Source organism: Erinaceus europaeus, chromosome 2, assembly GCF_950295315.1.
Source record: "Erinaceus europaeus chromosome 2, mEriEur2.1, whole genome shotgun sequence".
Lineage (NCBI taxonomy): Eukaryota > Metazoa > Chordata > Mammalia > Eulipotyphla > Erinaceidae > Erinaceus > Erinaceus europaeus.
In genome coordinates, this window is record NC_080163.1 from 197,272,501 (window position 1) to 197,293,962 (window position 21,462).

General features: G+C 48.2%; 2 long non-coding RNA genes across 2 annotated transcripts in view; one reads left to right on the forward strand and one right to left on the reverse strand.

Annotated features, from left to right (window-relative positions):
- LOC132536857 (uncharacterized) overlaps positions 1–21,462 on the reverse strand; it is a 397,589-nt gene that overhangs the window by 35,743 nt on the left and 340,384 nt on the right. The window lies entirely within an intron of this gene.
- Positions 2,363–21,462, forward strand: part of LOC132536855 (uncharacterized) — a 287,606-nt gene continuing 268,506 nt past the window's right edge. The window contains exon 1 of the long non-coding RNA XR_009548402.1: positions 2,363–2,457. This is a non-coding gene — a long non-coding RNA (uncharacterized LOC132536855). The remainder of the gene's footprint in view (positions 2,458–21,462) is intronic.

The window sequence follows — 21,462 nt, forward strand, 5'->3', positions numbered from 1 at the left end:
AAAAAATAACCTAAAAAAATCAAACTCAGGACTTCACTCATGCAAGTCCTGTGCTCTACCATAGAACCACCTTTGGATCTTGAGGCCCAAGTTCTTGCATATGTATACTTCTCTCTCTCTCTTTCTCTACCTATCTATCTTTAAATACCTTTGAATCAAGTCTCCCTCCGTTTAATTTTCCAGTACACAGGATTTTGCTCCCCAATACGTCCCGTACTTTCAGACTGAGTGTTTGGAAACTCTGAGCCAGTTTTGCCACCTGGGTGTCTCGGGTCAGGGCTTCCTGGCTTTCTGCAGGTGTGGAGGCTGAGAGGTCTCTTTTTATCTCCTTTGCTCCAACAAGAATTTTCCCTGCTCTTCGAAGGGAGTTCCAAAGTGTGGGGGAAGACGATGGCTTCTGGCTGGCTGAAGATCCCTCTTGCCTGCTGAGACCTGCCTTGGTGATTATTCCAGCCCCAGAGCTGCAGCAGGTGGTGTAGGAAAGGGATTATTTTTACATCGCAGTTATCGGGTTTTATTTCATGTCTTCATTCATGAGCGAACCAGGGAGACTGTTACAACCAGTTCAAAGGAGAATTCAAGGAACACACGCAGAGCACAATCAGGACTCAGACATTTGCAAGTGGTGGTCAAAGGGTCACTATCCCAGGGCGATAATCAACTTAATGAAAATATTATTATTAACCCACTCCTTTCTGCGTAGCTCACATAGCCTAAGAGAGGAAAGGTGGTAGAAGTTCTGGTTCTCTCTCTGTTTCTCTCTCTCTCTCAAATAGACCTTAAAAAAGATTTATTTTACTTATTTCATATGAGACAGAAGTAGTTCTTCTCACCCAGGGTTTTTGTTGGGACTTGGTGCCTGCATGATGGATCCACTGCTCCCAGAGGCCTTTTAAATAATTACATATATATATGAAATAGAGAGGCAGGCAGGAGGAGAGGAAGAGAGCAAGAGAGACTTACAGTACTGCTCCACAGCTTGTGAAGCTTCTCCCTATCCCCAGTGTCCTCCAGGTGGGGACCCAGGGCTTGAATCCCAGGTCCTTATGCATGATAATGTGTGGTGCACCACTGCCAAGCCCCGTAAGTAAACCTTACTTTAATAAAAGCTAGAATTCTTTGGGAGAGGTGGATTTGAGTTAATATTTGAGTTCACTCCAGCCTCTGATTGTAGGTTTCAATGTCAATAAAACAATCCCCTTTCGTGTAAAAGTTTGTGTGTGGAAGTTTGACTTCCTGTGGCACTGGGCTCTCAGTCAACTTCAAGAACTGGGCAATGGGAGCTGGAGAAACAGCTTAATGGTTCTGCAAAAGACTTTTAAGCCAGAGGCTTTGAGATCCCAGGTTCAGTTCCCCCACCACCATTAACCAGAGCTGAGCAGTGCTCTGTTCTCGCTCTCGCTATCTCTAATTAAAATAAACAAAACTTCTTTAAAAATAAAAAAGAACTAGGGAATGGACGGGGGTGGGCTGGTGCAGAGAGCATGCTTACTGGGCAAAGGCACCTGTCTCGCCGGGTGCTCATCCAGGCTGGAGCCCTGGTCCCACCAGGAGAGCTGCAATGGCTGCACAGGAAGCCTCGGGGTCGTGCTGTCTTCTCCCTTCTCTGTCTCTCTACCTGAACAAAATAGGGGTTTGGAGGGAGTCGGGCGGTAGCGCAGCGGGTTAAGCGCACCCAAGTGCTAGGACTGGCCGAAGGATCCGGGTTCGAGCCCCCGGCTCCCCACCTGCAGGGGAGTCGCTTCACAGGCGGTGAAGCAGGTCTGCAGGTGTCTGTCTTTCTCTCCCCCCCTCTGTCTTCCCCTCCTCTCTCCATTTCTCTCTCTCCTATCCAGCAATGACAACAATAATAACTACAATAATAAAACAACAAGGGCAACAAAAAAGGAATAAATATTTGAAAACAATTAGGGGTTTAGAGAGGTGAAGTCACTCATGAATGAGACCTCAGCTCCAGAAAAAATAATATAAATAAAAGAAGTTGAGGTGTGGTTGTTTGCATGTACAGAGGGGAGGGCCAGGAAAGGACCCCATACACAGCAGCCGCCCCGCCCCGCCTTGCTTCGCCCCGCCCCGCCTTGCCCCGCCCCGCCCCTCCTCGCCTCACCCCGCCCCTCCTCGCCCCGCCCCGCCTTGCTTCGCCTCGCCCCGCCCCTCCCCGCCTCGCTTTGCCCCGCCCCCATCGCCCTGCCCCTCCTTGCCTCGCCCCGCCCCTCCCCGCCTCGCTTTGCCCCGCCCCTCATCGCCCCGCCCCTCCTCGCCTCGCCCCGCCCCTCCTCGCCCCACCTCGCCTCGCTCGCCCCGCCTTGCCCACGTGACCGACGGCTCGGAGCCCGGCTGCGAGGGGGCCGTAGGAGGCACCGCCACGCGCAGAGGGGCCGGGCCCCACGTGCGGCATCTTTCCTGATGTGCTGCCATTGCTCCACGCAGGACAGGGCGGGAGGGCGCCGGCCGCAGGTGATGGGGTGCTGCTATGCCGGGGAGGGGATGTGGAGGGTGTGGGGGGTTTGGGGGTTGGTGGGAGCTGTCGGATCTTCCCTCCGTAGAAGGAGACATCCCACACGTGGGCGGGGGAGATAGCTCGCTCGGGCAGTGCGCTGCTCCGCCATGTCTGCAACCCAGGTTGGCGGAGGCCTTGATGCTGGCGCCGCTTTTGCTCTCTCCTTTCTTTCTTCTTATTTTTTAAAGTTATCTGTTGGCTAGAGGCAGCCAGAAATCAAGAGGGAAGGGGGAGATAGAGAAGGAGAGAGACAGACAGACACCTGCAGCCCGGCGTCTCTGCTCGCGGAGCTTCCCCTCTGCAGGTGGGGATCGGGAGGGGGGGCTCGAGCCCGGGTCCTTGCGCGCTGTGACACCCCACCAGGTGCACCACCATCGCCCGGCCTGACACTCTCGTTTCTAAAGAGGGGGAAGAAAAAAAAAGGGGGGAAATAAAGAAACAAATTCTCCACCCACGCGGAGTTGGGCTCCCGGTGGAGCGCACACATTGAGGCCCCGGGTTCGAGCCCTGCTGCCACCTGCAGGGGAGGGGAGAAGGGGAGCTGCAGGTCCCTCTCCTCCCCTCTCCCTCCTTCTACTCTCACCCTCTTCCCATCTGTTAGAAGAAGAAGAAGAAGAAGAAAAAAAAAAAAAGACAGCGGAGCAGTGGCACTGCAGGCACAAAGCCCCGATAAGAAAACAGCGAAGAGGGCCGGGTGGCAGCATCGTGCTTCTGCAGAGACTCTCCTGCCTGAGGCTCCAAGTCTCAGGTTCAAGTCCCGCAACAATATAAACCAGAGCTGAGCGGTGCTCTGGTAAAAAAAAATAATAATAATTGAGTTTGGGAGCTGCCTTGTGCAGGGCCCCAGCGCAGAGCCCCCTCCCCGCCTGGGGGGATTTCACAATGCGGGAGCAGGTCTGCGGGTGTCTGTCTGTCTCTCCCTCTTTCAGTCTTCCCCTCCTCTCTCCATTTCTCTCTGTCCTGTCAAAGGACAGCTATAACAACAGTAATGATAACAACAATAATATACAACAAGGACAACAAAAAGGGAAAAAATGGTCTCCAGGAGCAGTGGATTCATAGTGCAGGCACCGAGCCTGGAGGCAAAAAAAAAAAAAAAAAAAAAAAGATTAGTGTTAATACAATTGGATTCTTTCTTTCTCTCTCTTTTTTTTTTTTTTGCTTCCAGGGTTATCGCTGGGGCTCAGTGCTTGCACCATGAATCCAGGATTCCTGGAGGCTATTTTTTTCCCCTTTTGTTGCCCTTGTTGTTGTAGCCTTGTGGTTATTATTATTATTGTTGTTGATGTTGTTCGTTGTTGGATAGGACAGAGAGAAATGGAGAGAGGAGGGGAAGACAGAGAGAGGGAGAAAAAGATACCGGCAGACCTGCTTCACCACCAGTGAAAAGTGACGCCCCCCCCCCAGGTGGGGATCCGGGGGCTCTAACCGGGATCCTTAAGCCGGTCCTTGCGCTTTGTGCCAAGTGCACTTAACCCGCTGCACTACCGCCCCACCCCCAAGATTCATTTTTTTAAAAAAAGATTTTATTTAAAAAAAATTATCTTTATTTACTTATTTATTGGATAGAGACAGGTAGAAATCAAGAGGGAAGGGGGAGATCGAGAGGGAGAGAGAGAGAGAACCTGCAGCCCTGCTTCACTTGTGAAGCTTTCCCCCTGCAGGTGGGGACCAGGGGATTGAACCTAGGTCCTTGCACATTGTAAGAAGTGCACTCAACCAGGTGCACCACCACCTGGCCCCTAAGATTTTCTTTATTGATTCATGAGAAAGATAGGAGGAGAGAAAGAAAGAACCAGACATCACTCTGGTACATGTGCTGCCGGGAATTGAACTCAGGACCTCGTGCTTGAGAGGCCAGTGCTTTATCCACTGTGTCACCTCTCAGACAACACAAGATTCATTTCATTAAAGGAGGCCAGTGTAAATCTAATGCGAGTGAGAGGAAAGGAGTACAACTGAGAGTTGTTAAATATTTTCCTTTTTCCCCCCCTTTTTTAGAGCAAGAGAAAGAGGGGGAGAGAGAGAGAGAGAGAGAGAGAGAGAGGGAGAGACCTCAGCACTGAAACTTTCTTCAATGCCACGGGTGCTGGGCTGGAACCTGGGCTGCACTCATGGTAGAGCAGTGCACCACTGAAGGGAAGGAACCTATTTGCTGGCCCTAAATATTCCCTTCCTTCCTTTTTTTTTTTTTTTTTGCCTCCAGGGTTATCACTGGGGCTTGGTGTGGGTTTTGTGAGTCCACTGCTCCAGGTAGCCATAGCACTGCCCTGGTAGGGCAGAGAGAAATTGAGAGTGGAGGGGGAGATAGAGAGGAAGAGAGACACCTGCAGAGCTGTTTTCACCGCTTATGAAAACAACCCCTCGGCAGGTGGAGAGTGGGGGACTGAACTGGGATCCTTGCACAGGTCCTCCTGCTTCACACCATGTGCACTTAACCCCGGTGCACCACCACCCAGTCCCTGCCCTAAATATCTCAGAGAGTGAGAGAAATAGACGCCAAGAGGGAGGGATGGACACTCAAGCACTGGAGCTCCCCCCAGCGCTGTGGCACTGCCCTGTGGTGCCTGGGCTCAATGAACCTAGGTCATGTGCATGTCAAGGCACGCGCCATCGTGCCTTGACATGAGGTGAGCCATCGCTGGGCTTTGTGATAAGCTCTTTGCGGTCACCACTGCACGTTCCTGGCAGTCTTCGCCCCCCTCCACCCCAGCAGCGGATAGTTCCACACCCACCACCAGAATTCTGTGTTCCCGCCCCCCATGTCCCAGAGATAACCACCGGAGTGTTCCTTTGGGTCCATGCCTAGGGGTGGTATTGTCGGATCACACAGGGACTTTGTTTCTGTGTGTTTGAGGATTCTCTGTACCGTTGACCAAAGGGGCTGTACCAGTTTGCGGTCATTCCCGCCAGCAGAGTAGCAGAGTCCTCTTTCCTCCGCAGCCTTGCCCGGCGCCTGTCTCTCCCTGTTTTGTTGATGTAACCCAGAGGCGTGAGGTGGAATCTCTGCATAGTTTCGACTTGCATTTCTCTAATAATAAGTGATGTGGACCATTTCTTTCTTTTTCTTTTTTTTTAATTCCCTTTTGTTGCCCTTGTTCTATTGTTGTAGTTATTATTGTTGTAGTTATTATTGTTGTAGTTATTATTGTTGTCATCATTGCTGGACAGGACAGAGAGAAATGGAGAGAGGAGGGGAAGACAGAGAGGGGAGAGAAAGACAGACACCTGCAGACCTGCTTCACCGCCTGTGAAGCGACTCCCCTGTAGGTGGGGATCCGGGGGGCTCGAACCGGGATCCTTACGCGGGTCCTTGTGCTTTGCGCCATCTACGCTTAACCTGTGGCGCTATCACCCAACTCCTGGAGCATTTCTTCTTATTTTTAAAAAGATTTCTTTATTTATTCCCTTTTGTTGCCCTTGTTCTTTTATTGTTGTAGTTATTATTGTTGTCGTTGTTGTTGGGTAGGAGAGAGAGAAATGGAGAGAGGAGGGGAAGACAGAGAGGGGGAGAGAAAGATAGACACCTGCAGACCTGCTTCACCGCCTGTGAAGTGACCCCCCCTGCAGGTGGGGAGCTGGGGGCTCGAACCAGGATCCTTACTCTGGTCTTTATGCTTTTGCGCTACCTGTGCTTAACCTGCTGCGCTACTGCCTGACTCCAGAGCATTTCTTTATATGTTGTGTGTGGGCCGTGTCTATCTCTTCTTTAGAAATCTATTTAAAAAAAAAAAAGAAATCTGTCTATTTAGCTCATTTTTATTTTTAATTACCTTTATTTATTTGTTTATTTATTTATTTATTGGATAGAGACAGCCAGAAATTGAGAGGGAAGGGGAAGATAGGGAGAGAGACAGGGAGATGCCTACAGCACTGCTTCACCACTCACAAAGCTTTCCCCCTGCAGGCGGGGACCGGGGGCTCGAACCTGGGTCCTTGAGCATTGCAACATGCGCGCTCAACCAGGTGCACCACCACCTGCCCTATCTATTTAGTTCTTTGTCTCACTTTTTCTTGAGTTATTATTATTTTTCTTTGTTGAACTGTACCAAATCTTTATTTATTTCACCATTCCCATCACCAAAGGACTGTGTCCCCATGTCCAGTTCTTTATGGATGTTTGGTGTCCGTCCACACTCCCAGAGGGATAAAGAATAGGGAAGCTTCCTAGGGAGGGGAGGGGACACGGAGCTCTGGTGGTGGGACCTGGGTGGAATTGTAGCCCTGTTACCTCACAATATTGCTAATCATTAGGAAATCACTAATACATTTTCTTAATAAATAATTTCCCGCCTGATATCTAGACCCCTGCTCCATTTTGGCCTGACTTTGGCGTGTGGAGGTAGCCGATGCTGTAGGTCTGCCTCCTCCAGGTGGCTGCCCGGTTGAAGGTCTGCTTTTCCCTCATCGAGTGGCTGTGGCCCCTTGGTCACATATTAGGTGATTCCAGGTGTGTGGGCTCAGTTCTGGGCTTCCAGTTCTGTTCCATTGATGCTGGGGCCCGTTTCTACTCCAGTGTCGTGCTGTTGTAATCACTGTTGCTTTGTAACATAAACTGAAGTTGGGGAACTTGGTGCCTCCATTTTTATCCTTTTTTGTCAAAAGTGCTTTGGCTATTCATTTGTGTGTGTGTGTGTTTGTCCACACACATTTTTTTTTTTGGACAATTTTTTCGATTTCCTTGAAAAATGCTATTGAGGTCTTGATAGGGCCTGCATACAATTGTTGATTGCTTTAGTAGTGTGGCCATTTTAATAATGTTTAATCTAGGGAGTTGGGCGGTAGCGCCACAGGTTAAGTGCAGGTGGTGCAAAGTGCAAGGACCAGCATAAGGATCCCGGTTCGAGGCCCCGGCTCCCCACCTGCAGGGGAGTCGCTTCATAGGCGGTGAAGCAGGTCTGCAGGTGTCTGTCTTTCTCTCCCCCTCTCTGTCTTCCCCATCTCTCTCCATTTCTCTCTGTCCTATCAACAACAACATCAATAACAACAATAATAACTACAACAATAAAACAAGGGCAACAAAAGGGAATAAATAAATAAATAAATACTAAAATTTTTAAAAATAATGTTTAATCTTCCAATCTAGGAACAAGGAATGTCCTTCCATTTCTATGTGTCCTCTTTTTTTTTTAATCAATGTTCTATATTTTTCCTTGTAAAGATTTTTCACCTCCTTTGTGAGGTTCACTCTGAGGCGTTGCAGGTTGCTTCTTTGTTTTGTTGTGTTTCATTGTAAATGGGATTAAGTTCACTTCCCTTCCTCTAAGTCATAATTTATACATAGAAATGCCACAGATTTATTTATGGGCATTGATTTTGTATCCTGCTACTTTACTGAATTCATTATTATTATTTTTTCTTTTTTACTAAAGTCTTTGTTATCAGCAAATAATGATAGTTTGATTTCTGCCTTTCCAATCTTTATACCACTGATGTCTCCTGGCCTGCTTGCAATGATGAGAACCTTCAGGACCATGTTGAACAACAATGGTGATGGAGGGCAGCTTGTGTGGTTCCACATATTAGGGGAAAGCTTTCAGTTTTTCCCCACTGAGGATGAAGTTAATCATGGTTCACTATATATGGACTTTATAATGCTGAGGCATTTCCCTTCTGTTCCTGTATCTGAAGGGTCTTTATCATAAATGGATGTTGGCTCTCCTCATATTCCTTTTCTGCATCAGTTCATAGAAAAAATGTGGTTTTTACCTTTCTTTTTATTGGCATGGTGGGTTATATTGATTTTCTTTTCTTATGCAAAATGTCTCTCTGTTTATGTGTTCTTTAACTTTTTATTTTTTAATTAATTTATTTATAAAATAAAAAAATATATCAACAAGACCATAGGATAAGAAGGGTCCAATTCTACACTGATTTTTGAATGTTGAACCATTCCTGTTTCCCATGGACGAATCCCATTTGATCTTGGTCAACTGTTTTCTTATATGTTGTTGAATTCAATTTGCCAAGATTTTGTTGAGGTTTTTTTTGCATCCGTGTCGAGTCTTTTCCTGCTTTAGGGATTAATATGATGTTAGTCTCGTAGGATGTATTTGGAAATAGTTGCCCCTCTCCGGTTCTCTGAAACAATTTGAGAACAATCATATTAGTTCTTGCAAGTCTTATAATAGAATTAATTTGCAAAACTATCTGGACCTGGACTTTTCGTTTTGATTATTGCTTAAGTTTCTGTATTAGAGATTGGCTTATTTAAGCTGTCAGCTTCTTCTTGGGTTAAACTTGGCAGGTGATGTTGTTAAAATTCGGTGGCTCCAGCTGGCCGGGCTAGCTTCACGGGAGGGTAACAGAGACGACCAGAGACATACGGCTGGGTAGGGAAGCTGTATTTATTTATTCAGGAACAACGATTCATAAACTAAACCAAACTAATCACCAAACAGAACTCTGCTGCCTCTTTCCCCCCGCGGTGGCGCCAAGCACTCTCTCTAACTCTGGAACTCTGGAACCCTCCCGGGGATCCTAGGGGCGGGGCCAAGTGGGCCCGCGAAACTAGCAGGACTGATCCAATTTTCTTGGCAGGGGGAGAGCTAGAACAACCCAATGTAAAGCATACAACAATTCCCCCTTTTCTTTTTAACTAAATGACCACAGTATCAGGGGTGTGGGGTGAACAGAAACATATATCATACAGGCATTTTTTAAAAAAGAAACTGGCACAAACATGGAGAAACATGTAAGCAAGTAACAAGAACCAGTGTGCTGCCAAGGGAAGGCCTGAGGGGGCCTTTTTTTGCCTCTGTGGGCAAAACTTTATCAGCTTAAAAAACATTTCTTGCCTCTGGGGGGCGTACTTGCCTCGACAGGCATTTGCATGGGGGTGGGGAGCGGCCTAGAGTCCCAAAGGCAGCTGGCTGCAATTTACTTACTATGAAACAAAACTTGTTATTAGCATAACCACAGCACAATCTAAAATTTCTAATTGAGAAGGAATTTGAGACTTTTACATATCAACAACGTCTTTTTAACCTTTTGTTACACCCATTCAAGATGGAGACACACCCTAGGTGTGCGCAGGAAAGGAAACCTCAGGCATGAGAATAATTAGCATAGCCATTGTGTGATCTACCATTTCTAATAGAGAAGGTAATGGAGAGTTTTACATATCAACAAGTCTATTTAACCTTTTGTTTAGACCAACTTAGTTAAAATATATTGATTGTTAACTAATTTTTACCTCAGACTTTAAGTTAATTTTATCTTTATGAGAATTATGTTGAAAACCTTTTTCATTTAACTTTCACTAGTAAGAATTTAGCCTTAAAGTTACTGTTTACCAAACTTTAAACATACACATAAACATGGTCATTAATACACAAGGAGAGAAACCTTTGTTACGAAGACATGTCATTATAAACACGAATTTAAATCTGTACTGTCTTAGTTGTTGGGGGGGTGTGTTGTCCAGTGGCGGTCTCTTGGGCAGCTTCACTTCTAGGAATTGCAGGTTGCGATCTCTGCACGAGTCTCTGCGTACTCCAGCTTGTCTGTCTTCAGACCGGAGCTGAGGATCTCGGCCAGCGTGTCCAGTGTTGTTGGCAAGGGGCCCGGGATGTCCGGGAGGTCTGGGATCGTTCCAGAATTCATAGCACGAGGGCAGGCGGGCCAGCCTTGTAGAAGGTGCGGGCTGAGGTGCCCAGGGGTGGCGGCCATGATAGGCTGCCGCAGCCCTGCCCCATGGCCCTGCCATGTCTGCTACCCTGTTCGCAGTGGCCGAGCAGCATGGAGGGATCACGCGTCCAGTGCCCTGTGCCACGCGGTGGAGAGCCGGCTCCTGTGGGCTGGCCTGCGTGCTGGCATTGGGCTCCTGCGTGGTGGCATTGGGCTCCTGCGTGTTGGCATCGGGCTCCAGCGTGTTGGCATCGGGCTCCTGCGTGCTGGCGTCGGGCTCCTGTGTGGTGGCATCAGGCTCCTGCGTGCTGGCGTCGGCCTCCTGTGGGCTGCAGGGCTGCGGGCGCGGTGCGCGGGGTTGTCTGGGCGCAGCCGGCTGGCTGGCTGTTCCACCAGGTGGAAACAACAGCTCCGCGCCTTGCCTCCCGCCTGCTGGCTCCTCCCGCTGGCTGTTCTGAGTTCGCCCGAGCGAGTGGAAACCACAGAGTGGTCCAGAGATAAATGTTCCAGAAACAGCAAAACAGTCTCGTGAAGAAAGAGCAGAGGCCCTTGGAGATCTCTTCACAAGCAGAAGAGAAGGCCATAGTACATAGGTAGCCAAATTGTCTTTACTTATCTGAGAGATGCGCAGGTCAGGTCCACGTGGGCACCATTTGTTGTTAAAATTCGGCGGCTCTAGCTGGCCGTGCTAGCTTCACGGGCGGGTAACAGAGATGACCAGAGACATACGGCTGGGTAGGGAAGCTGTATTTATTTATTCAGGAACAACGATTCATAAACTAAACCAAACTAATAACCAAACAGAACACTGCTGCCTCTTTCCCCCGCGGCGGTGCCAAGCACTCTCTCTAACTCTGGAACTCTCCAACTCTGGAACTCTGGAACCCTCCCGGGGTTCCTAGGGGCGGGGCCAAGCGGGCCCGCGAAACTAGCAGGACTGATCCAATTTTCTTGGCAGGGGAGAGCTAGAACAACCCAATGTAGAGCATACAACAAGGTGGTATGATTTTGGAAATTCTTCCTTTGCATTGAGATTGTCAAATTGATTTGCATTGATGGGTTCACAGAAGCCTTGTGTGATTCTGTGTATCTCCCATTTTCCATTGTGGTTTCAACTCTCTCATTCCTGACTTCTTTTATCAAAACTCTCTCTTTTCCTCTCTTAATTAATTTTTTTGAGAAGTCTAGTCAATTGGTTTATTTTATTTATCCTTTTGAAGAAATGACTCTTGGTTTCATTAATCCTTTGATTCAGCTTCCTGGTTTCTATTTCATTAATTTCTGCTCTGATTTTGATCATTTCCCTTCTCCTGTTGGCTTCTGGACCTCTGCTGCTCCTTTCCTAGTTGGCCCACTGGCAGTCTTATAATACAACAGTATTAGCATTTTGTTTTCCATGTATTCTTACTCTTGTCATTGTCATCATCATCATCATCATATCCTAGCACTGCTCAGCTCTGGCCTACAGAGGTTCCATGCTGAGAAGTGAACTTGAGACCTCAGAGCCTTGGGCAGCAGAATGCTTTGCATAACAAATAAGCAATCTTCCTGGCCCCACAGCAAGGGAGGCTCTGGGGCTCTGGAGTTGCTCTCTCAGTCTCTTGGAATGAAGAAGCTGCCTGGGAGCAGTGAGACTGCATGTTTGAGGCACCAACTCCATGAAAAGGGGAAAAAGGGCTTAGAAGAGAGGAGAGGGAAGGGGAGAGGTGGGGAGAGGAGAGAAGAGGAGAGAAATCATTATGATGAGAGCCTGGGGCTCCAGTGGGTAAGAGAGTAAAAGGCCTGTGAGTTCATCTTGTGCAGGGGTGGAGATGAGGGTCACTGGGGTTTGATTAGATTAGGTGTCAGTGACATTGGGGAGCAGTATAGCCAGATGACTGTTTCCTCCATGTATATAATTTAAAAAATGCAACCAGAGGGAGTTGGGTGGTAGCACAGCGCTTAAGTGCAGGTGGTGCAAAGTGCAGCGACCTGCATAAGGATCAAGCCCCGGGCTCCCCACCTGCAGGGGAGTCGCTTCACAGGCGGTGAGGCAGGTCTGCAGGTGTCTGTCTTTCTCTTCCCCTCCTCTCTCCATTTCTGTCTGTCCTGTCCAACAATGATGACATCAACAACAACAACAATAATAACTACAACAATAAAATCACAAGGGCAACAAAAATGGAAAATGAATAAATAAATATTAAAAAATGCAGTCAGAAGGCAACACAGTGGGTAGGGTGCTGGATTCTCAAGCATAAGGTCGTGAGTTCAACCCCCAAAATGATGCTTTGGCTTTTTCTTCTTCTTTAGCAATAAATAAATCAATAAATGGACACACACACACACACACACTCACTCACACACACACTCACACACACACTCACACACACACACACACTCACACACACTCACACACACACACTCACACACACTCACACACACACTCACACACTCACACACACACACTCACACACACACTCACACACACACACACTCACACACACACACACTCACACACACACACACTCACACACACACTCACACTCACACACTCACACACACTCACACACACACTCACACACACACACACTCACACACACACACACTCACACACACACACACACTCACACACACACTCACACACACTCACACACACACTCACACACACTCACACACACACTCACACACACACTCACACATACACACACACACACACACACTCACACTAATTAAAAAATGCCAGGTAGAGGAGATAGCATAATGGTTCGGTACAAGAACGTCCATGCCCAAGGCTCCAAAGCCCCAGCAGCACTGTAAGCCAGAGCTGAGCTGTCTCTGGTTGAAGAAGAAGAAGAAAAAGAAAGAAAACGTCTTTTGGGACTGTTGCCAAGCTCGCGTGGGAGGGCACCTGCTTTGTCATGCATGAATCCTGGGTTTGAGCCCTGGCACAGCATATGGGAGCATTAGGGCACTGGGGGCAGATCTAGTGCTGTGCTAGCTCCCTCTCTTTCTTTCTGTTTGGAAAAAGTTGACCTGTAGCGGTGAAACCCTGGCGATGAAAAACAAAGAAGAAAACAAGACCAGACCAGACCCCCGTCATCTGCCCCCATGGCTGCTTTCCTGGTCTCCACCCACCTCTGGCCTCGCTGGCCTGAATTCAGTTTTCGTTTTCTCGCCCTCCTGATTGTTCTGACTGTGGGCTGAGTCAGAACTCCGCTGGAGTCGGTGTCTCTTGTCCATAGCTTCACAGTAAGCAGATCCATTCCCAGGAGAACTGGGGTTGAGCAGAGCCAAGCCTGTGCTGTCAGTGTGGGTCTGGCTGGTGCCCTCCCTTCTGTGCGTTACTTGTAGAATGGGGCGGTGACAGGTGCTGTGCTGGGCCTTGCAGGCGGGAGGTCAGGCTGGAGCAGCCCAGGCTGGGAGGGGTGTGTGTAGTCCCGCTGCTGATATTAATTTTTTCCCAGATTTTGTTTCCCCCTCCTCTCTCTCCCCTCTCCGCTGCTCACTTTCTCTCCTTTCCCATCCCCTCCCCTTTCTCCCTCCCTCCCTCCCTTCCTTCCTTCCTTCCTTCCTTCCTTCCTTCCTTCCTTCCTTCCTTCCTTCCTTCCTTCCTTTTGTGGAAGGGCTTTGTGTCTGTGTGATTCCACTGCCCCTGGTGGACTTGTTTTCTTTCTTTCTTTTCTTCCTGATAGAGAGAGAGAGAGGGAGCGGAGAGACACCACAGCACCGACTCATTGCTCTCATTGCTGAGAGGCTTCTCTTTTGCGTGGCGCTCCCAGGTGATGGGCAGGGATTCAAGCCTGAGTTCTTGCACATGGTGAAGTGTGTTCACTGCCACTTCCTGGTTCTGTTCCATTTTTCAAAAAAATTTTTTATTTATGAAATGGGAACAATGACAAAACCATAGGATTAGAGGGGTACAATTCCATACAATTCCCGTCACCAGAACATCGTATCCCATCCCCTCCCCTGATAGCTTTCCTATTCTTTATCTCTCCGGGAACATGGACCCAGGGTCATTGTGGGATGCAGAAGGTGGAAGGTTTGGCTTCTGTAATTGCTTCCCCGCTGAACATGGGCTTTGCAGGTAGATCCATACTCCCAGCATGTCTCTCTCTTTCCCTAGTGGGGTGGGACTCTGGGGAAGCGGAGCTCCAGGACACATTGGTGGGGTTGTCTGTCCAGGGAAGTCTGGTCGGCATCCTGCTAGCATCTGGAACCTGGTGGCTGAAAAAAGTTAAAATATAGAGCCAAATAAATTGTTGAAAAATCATGAACCTTAAGGCTGGAATAGTGTAGATGAAGATTTGGGGTGTCCGTTCTGAAGATAGCTAGTAGGCATATTTTAGTTATATTCCACAGGGCTCATGACTATACTAGTTTTTTCATGAGCCTACTACCTCTGATATGCAGGTGGACCCAAGTTATTATCTGGGGAGATGATGTCTTGACTGGAAAAAGGGCTAGAAAGTTGGATCAGGGAAGAGAGTAGCTCCCAAATATGGTAAAAGTGTGTAGATATTGTCGACTGTAAACCCCGTTGATTTGATGTGATCTGGGCCCATATTCAGCTTAGGAGCCTGTGTGACCTCTGCATCCCTGTAGATCTGAGCTCACATTCTGTGATCATGAGTAGGAATGTTCCAAGCTGCTGCAAGTTCAGGACCCATCTTCCTCAGGTGGGAGATAGAATATTTTATCCAACCTCCTTTGGGAGGATGGAACATTCTCTACCATTGTTGATCCACCTTGAGGGCAAGGTTCTATAGGGGCCCCCAAAGGGGTCCATTATGTTGTTCTTGATGGAGATGACCAGTGACAGTGGAGAGAGGAATCTGTTAGAGGTCTAGGCCCATCATGTCTGTTTGGGATACCAGGACTCCTCAACTAGGGCCCCAGCTTATGGGGTAGCTTGATAGTGACTAAAGAGTCAGCATTAAAATATACCAGCCTCCGGAGTATGGATCGACCTGTCAATGCCCATGTTCAGCGTGGAAGCAATTATAGAAGCCAGACCTTCCACCTTCTGCACCCCATAATGATCCTGGTCCATACTCCCAGAGGGTTAAAGAATAGGAAAGCTTTCAAGGGAGGGGATGGGATACAGAGTTCTGATGGTGGGAACTGTATGAAGTTGTACCTTTCTTATCCTATGGTTTTGTCAGTGTTTCCTTTTTATAAATAAAAAATAATAAAAAAGGCCAGCCTCTTACCATTATTCAGCTTTTGTTGTCCTTACTTTGACAAGGTTCTGCTCCATTTCTTAAACAAATTACTTATTAAGGAGAGAGAGAACTGAGAGACCAGTACCTACTCTGGCATATGTGGTGCTGGGGCTTGAACTCAGGATCCCAGCTTACAAGTCTTATGTTCCACCCTCTGTGCCACCTTCTGGGCTTCCAGGCTACTGGATGGCTCCCCAGCACCACCCTTACTAAAATGGTGCTCTGGGTTCTCTCTCATGGAATGCCTGAGAGCTAGATTTAGTTCATGTGACATAAGTAAAAAGTACACATTTCAGAATGCTTTAGACCGGACTGAGAAGGCAGCTCACTGGCTAGTATACCTGCTTTACCTACACTTGACCCAGGGTCCAGCTGTGCCCCCCCACTGCACTGGGGGAAGCTTGGTGCTGTGATGCACCTCTCTCTCTCTCTCTCTCTCTCAGCATTAGGGTCATTGATGGGGTTTTCTGGCTGCACAGTGAATCCACCTTTCCTTATGATCATCATTTCTCTTCTTTTCCCATTTGTTGATAGAGAATTTGAAAGGGAAGGGGGGATAGAGAGGGAGAGAGAAAACACACACACGTGCAGTACTGCTTCACTGCTCATGAAGTTCCCCCCCTGCAGGGGAGGACTGGGGACTTGAACCTGGGTCCTTGTGCAAGAGAGTATGTGTACTCTACCAGGTGTGCCACCGTCAGACCCTTCTCTGTATCTGTCTCTGGAAAAGTTGACTTGGAGTGGTGGTGAGAGATTGATAAATAGATTTCAGGCTGTCTTAGCCCCGCTCCCATCCCAACTGAAGAATAGTTGTAGTTCTTTGTAAAACAATCTTTGGATTGGACCCCATCCTGGGCACTTCCTGTGGTGACAGCAGTGTCCTGTAGCGTATGCTGTCCCCTGTGGCAATCGCGAGTACACGTGACTGGTGAGCTCTTGAAAGTGTTGAGTGGCCTGGGAGGTGGCACGGTGGGTAAGGCACTAGATTCTCAAACATGAGTTCCTGAGTTCATCCCTGGTATCATAGGTGACAGCATGATGCCCTGGTTCTCTCTCTTTCCCTCAAATAAGTAAATAAATAAGTAGATTAAAAAAAGAATTGAATTTGAGGCATTGAAGCTTTAAATTAATTAATTTTTACCAGAGCACTGCTCAGCTGTGGCTGATGGTGGTGCTGGGGATTGAACCTGGGACCTTGGTGTGTCAGGAATGATAGTTGTTTTGCATAACCATTATGCTACCCAGTCCAATTTTATTTCTTTAGAATTAGGGGGCCAGGTAGTGATGCACCCAGTTAAGTGCACATATTACAAAGTGCAAGGACCCAGGTTTGAGCCCCCACTCCCCAGCTCTCGGGGCTGTGGGGGGGGGAAATGCAGGTTTGCAGATGTCTCTCTCTTTCTCCTCTCACGTCCCCTCCTCTCTCACTTTTTCTCTGTCCTACCTAATAAAAATCAGAAAGAAAAAAAAAACAGGAAAAGTGGCCACTGGGATTGGTGGGTTCCTAGTGCCAGTACTGAGCCCCAGCAATAGCCTGGTGGAAATAAAAACAATAATTAGGGGCCGAGTGGTGGTACACCTGGTTGAGCGCACATGTCACAGTGCACAAGGACCCAGGTTTGAGCCCCCTGTTCCCAGCTGCAGGGGGAACGCTTTGCAAGAGTTGAAGCAGTGTTGCAGGTGTCGCTCTGTCTCTCCGTCTCTATCAACCCTTTCCCTCTCAATTGCTGGCTGTCTCTATCCAGTAAATAAAATAAGGATAATAGGAAATTAAAAAAATAATTAAATGTGAACAGCCACAGTAACCTGTGGCCGCCATATTGGGTTAACTTGGTCAGGTGGATGCTGTGTTCTCAGAAGCAGGCCTGAGGAATGAGCCTCTGCGGGCGGGGGAGGCAGCATCTTGGTGGCCAGAGACTTTCAGGCCTGAGGCTCCAAAGTCCCTCGTTTAGTCCTCTGCACCACTGTGAGGGTGGAGCCGTCCTCTGGTCTAGACCTTAGTCTCCGTCTGTTTCTGGCACAACCTAGAGAAGTGTTTGCGTCCAGACTGAACAGAGACAGTGGTGGCAGTGGGTGTGGGGGTGTCACAAAATCCATCCGCCCCTCTCCCCCCAGCACTGAGCGGCTCTGTCTGATGGTGGTGCAGGGGATTGAACCTGAGACTTTGGAGCTTCAGGCATGAGAGTCTCTTTGCATAACCATTATGCTGTCTCCCCCTGCCCTCCATCAGTGCTTTTCTTAGGTTTGCTTTTTCCTGGGAATTATTTTCTTTTGTCATATTAACAGTTTGTAGGATTGTATTTGATATTACATTTTTTTCTAATTGTCCCCTGGGTTATTGCTGGGGCGAGGCGCTTTCACTGCTCCAGGAGGCCATTTCTTTTTCGTTTCTTTTCTTTGACGGGACAGAGAGAAATTGAGGGAGAGGGGTGGGGAAGTAGGGAGAGAGAAAGAACCTGTAGTCCTGCTCCATCACTCATGAAACTCCCCTCACCCCAACAGCTGGGAGCTGGGGCTTGAACCCGCAATGTGGTTGCTCAGCCATATCCAGCCCCTTGGCGTTCTCTCTCTCTCTCGTTTTTTTTCCTGCCTCCAAGGTTATTGCTGGGGCTCAGTGCCTGTGCCACAAATCTACTGCTCCTGGAGACTTTCTTTTCTTTTTTTTAAATTTTATTTATTTATTTTCTCTTTTGTTGCCCTTGTCTTTTTATTGTTGTTGTAGTTATTATTGTTGTTGTTATTGATGTCGTTGTTGTTGGATAGGCCAGAGAGAAATGGAGAGAGGAGGGGAAGACAGAGAGGGAGAGAGAAAGACAGACACCTGCAGACTTGCTTCACCGCCTGTGAAGCGACTTCCCCTGCAGGTGGGGAGCCGGGGGCTCGAACCCGGTCCTTGCGCATTGTGCCACGTGCGCTTAACCCTCTGCGCTACCGCCCGACTCCCCCCAGGAGACTTTCTTTCCCCTTTTGTTTCCCTTGTTGATTTATTGTTGTGGCTACTATTATTGTTGTTATTGTTGTTGGATAGGACAGAGAGAAATGGAGAGAGGAGGGGAAGACAGAGAGGAGGAGAGAAAGACACCTGCAGACCTGCTTAATCACTCCTTAAGCGGCCCCTCTGCAGGTGGGGAGCCAGCGGCTCCGGATCCTTTCTCCATAGTCCTTGTGCTTTGCCCATGTGCTCTTAACCCGATGACCCAGGGATTATCTTTTTAAGCTAGAATGTGTCTTGTTTTTGTGACTTTTGTTTCCATTTCAGGAATATGTTTCCTGCTGGTTTTAATTGTCAAATGTATCTCTGTCTCCCTGGTGTGTCTGAGCCCCTTTTAAAGGCATTGCTTAAGTAGCTTTTAGCTGGAAAGCTTCCAAAAACCACAGAAAGTGTGAGTTCGGTGCAGAGAAACTATTGGATCGACCTTCCCGTGGTGCATCCCGTGAGTACCCATTCATTGGGGAAACTGACGATCCTTCCTAGCCGACTGAATCCACATGGATCCCAGTCACTTTCAAAGCCATTAACTGGCTACGGAAGAAGGGCAAACGCTAGAAGAAGAAGAGAAACTAGCTTCCCCAGGCTGTAGGACAGCCGCTGGCCAGCGTGATCGGCAGCTGTTGAGATGGACGTGGCCAGGTGGCGGCACACCCGGCTGAGCACACACATTAAAATGCGAGAGGACTTGGGTTCAAGTCCCAGGTCCCCACCTATGGGGGGGGAAGCCTCAGGAGTGGTGAAGCAGGTCTGCAGGTGTCTCTCTGTCCCTCCCTCTCTATATCCCTCCCCTTCAGTTTATCTCTGTCCTATCAAAGAAAGGGGAGAAGAGAGGAGGAAAGAGAGACAGAGAGAGAGACAGAGAGAGACACACAGAGAGAGAGACAGAGAGAGAGAAGCAGGTGAAAGCTGTCTGGCCCCATCTGGCTGGAGCCTGGCGGAGGGGAGGCCTCTTGATTGAGCGGAGGTTCCCCACAGACACCGCAGCAACTCCCTGCTGACCGAGGGCAGCCCTGGCTCTGGGGCACTGAGGTATAAACGATCGTTGCTCAGACACGGAAGGGAAGGCAGCAGGCCTTCTGACATAATTGGGCTGAGCGGTTTAATAACGGAACTGAGCACCGCCAGCTCACCACAAGGTGCGGTTCAGATTCGGTCTTTGGAGTCAAGTCCCCCAGGAGCAGGCGAGCTGCCCTTCTCCTGAGGCTACTGTCTCTGGTGTGTTTGTCCACCTCCCCGTGGTCTCGGGTCTTTCTCCTCTTCTGAGAAGTGTGTGGTCTGTATTTCTTCATTTAAAAGTACTTTCTATCCATGTAAAGAGGGAAAGGGCTCTAGAGAAGCAACCAGACCCAGGAGGGGCGGGGATTGAACCTGGGATCCCATGTTCAAGGACTGCTGCCCACCACTGAGCCGTCTCCCCAACTTCTATATTATTATTATTATTATTATTTTCATTACCATTATCATTATTACTTTACCAGAACACTGCTCAGCTCTGGCTGATGCTCAGCTCTGGTTTGAGGGGTTGAACCTGGGACCTCAGAACCTCAGGCAGGAGAGTCTCTCTGCATCACCATTATGCTGTCGCCCTCGCCCTCTATTATTTTTAAGCGCAATGACACAGATATCTTTCAATATAAAAAGCTTACACTGGGAGTTGATAAATTTTTTATTCAGATGCATTCTACAGTGTGTCCACAAGGTGGCAGCAAACACCACAGTCCCGAGTTTTTAAGCGTTTTTGTGGGAAGGAGAGCTCAGGTTTTATTCACAGTGCATTTCATTAAAAAATTATTTATTAGGGGACAGAAACAGAGAAATTGAGAGGCATGGGGAGATAGAGAGGTAGAGAGACAGAGAGACACAGACCTGCTTCACTTGTGAAGCTTTCCCCCTGCAGGTGGGGACCAGGGGCTTGAACCTGGGTCCTTGTGCACTGTAGTGTGTGCATTTATCCAGGTGTGCTGCCCCTGACTCCACACAGTGCATTTCTTAAAGATTTTTTAAATGAGGTTCCATGTAAACATATATATTATTATTTAAAGATACGGAGTCTTTTTCTTAGTCAGATGCATTCTTCAGCGTGTCCACAAGGTGGCAGCAAAACACCACCATCTGTTTTTTTATTTTTTTTTGCCTCCAGGGTTATCACTGGGGCTCTGTGCCTGCACTAGGAATCCACTGCTCCCAGAGGCTATTTTTTTCCTTTTTGGTGCCCTTGTTGTTTATCGTTGTCATTGTTGTTGTAGTTATTATTATTATTCTTATCGTTGTTGTTGGGTAGTACAGAGAGAAATGGAGAGAGATGGGGAAGACAGAGATAGACACCTGCAGACCTGCTTCACCGCCTGTGAAGCAACTGCCCTGCAGGTGGGGAGCTGGGGGCTCAAACCGGGATCCTTATGCCGGTCCTTGCACTTTGCACCACCTGCACTTAACATGCTGTGCTACTGCCCGGCCCCCCATCTGGTGGTTTCTAAGCATTCTGTGTAATGTGGCTTTTTGCACAGTGGATTTTAACACGTGAATTGCACAAATTAGTATCCGACCATTGTTTTGTATTTTCCCAATGCATATTGAGTATCTGGTGTTTAGAATACATTAATTTATACTCTGTGAACATTTTTCTTTAGTTAGGCACCTGGTAGATTCCACGGATCATGGCTGACTGCTGTTTTGTTTTTAGAGGTGAGAACCAATGAGGGAGAAATGTGGACAGGGAGACGTGAATGCCTATGGTGGCAAGAGAGAGACAGAGAGAGAGAGGGAGAAAGAGAGACCACAGCATGGCTCTGCCTCTTGTGAAGCTTCCCCTGTGCAGATGTTCTCATATGGTGACTGGTGTTTTAAAAACTTTATGACAGTCTGTCTGTCTTTCTTTTTTTCTACTTCCCATTGCCACCTGGGTTACCAGTTGGGCTCTGTACCTATAGGATGAATCACTAGTCCTGGTGGCCACATTTCCCCTCTTTCTTTCTTTATTAAATTTGATAGGACTGAGAGAGAAGGGCGAGAACTGTATCCTGGTGTCAGCAGCTGTACTGTCAGTCATGACCCTCCCCCAATGCAGTGGGCTTTTCAAAAGCATCACCTGGAGCTTCCTTACAAAGCAGCTAAGTTTCATATACACATGGAAT